Genomic DNA, 1,383 nt, shown 5'->3' on the forward strand with positions numbered 1-1,383 from the left:
GACTGTCCAAATCATTTCCTGTATCCTTAGCACCACTTTCTACTGACACAGCAAGAAACATTATGGGGATCCCTCTTGAGGGATTTCTGTTATCTTTTCACCTCACTCTTACGTTTCCTCAGAGAGGGACCACACAGTTCCCTCACAGCCTGCTGGCCCACTCCCTTTATTTATGTCTCTTTTGAAATAGGATCTCACTGCGTAGTTCAGATGAAGCTCAACTTGCCATCTTCCTACCTGGCCCTCCCGAGTACCAACAGAGGTTACGGGTGTGTGCCACCACACCCAGCTTCCAGTCACCTGTCAAAGGGTATGTTCCTCAAGCTTTAGTTTTGTTTCATTGATGTCTTTTGTATCAAAGACTGACTTTAAGTTCAACATGCAGCTGAAGGTGACCTTCAATTTCTAATCCTCCTGCTTCCACCTCCCAAATGCTGGGAAGACAGTTATGTACCAGCACACCCAGTGTGTGCTGTGCTAGGGATCAACTCCAGGGCTTTGTGCTCCGCCAACTGAGCTACATCCCCAGCTCCTTTTCCGAGTGCATGCCTTATGTGTGGGATTTGTGGTATTATTAAGTTCTCTATAATACCTTGTATCACCTGTACCCCATGCCACAGAATAACAGGAAATTATCTTTAAAAGCCCCATTCATTTGTGAGAGTATCACAAACTCATTTGCATATCCAAATCCCTCTTCTCTATAAACTTCCGCACTAAATTTCTATGAAGAGCATGCCATCTGTTTTTCTCCAGCCAAAGGTATTTTTCCCTCTTTGCTTATTATAAACAGCTTGGCCTGTCATTGCTTATCCTATTTTTTTGTTTGTTTGTTTTTGAGACAGTGTTTCTCTCTGTATCTTTGGCTGTCCTAGAACTTGATTTATGGGCCAAGCTGGCCTTGAACAACTCATAGAGATCCACCTGCCACTGCCTCCCAAGTGCTGGGATTAAAGACATGTGCCACTATTTTTTTTAAATTGTTACATTTATTTATTTATTCATTTATTTATTGTGTGTGTGTGTGTGTACACGTAGGTCAGAAGATGGCAATTGGAGCTCCCTAAATTGCATGTCGAGGCCCTGTCCAGTGGATCAGCAGGCCGTTGGGGACTGTGTGCAGCCTGTCCCTGAAGAAGTAAAAGTGAGGTGGAGGAGTGCGTGGGATTAGTTTTTCTCCTTTTACCATGTGGGTGCCAGGGACTTGGGCCATTAGGCTTAGTGGCAAGTGTCTTTCCCGCTGAGCCATCAAGCCAGCCACAATGCAGGTTTTATTTATTTATTTATTTATTTATTTATTTATTGGTTTTTCGAGACAGGGTTTCTCTGTGGTTTTGGAGCCTGTCCTGGAACTAGGTCTTGTAGACCAGGCTGGTCTCAAAC

The sequence above is a fragment of the Microtus ochrogaster genome, chromosome 7 (genome assembly GCF_000317375.1).
Source record: "Microtus ochrogaster isolate Prairie Vole_2 chromosome 7, MicOch1.0, whole genome shotgun sequence".
Taxonomy (NCBI): Eukaryota; Metazoa; Chordata; class Mammalia; order Rodentia; family Cricetidae; genus Microtus; species Microtus ochrogaster.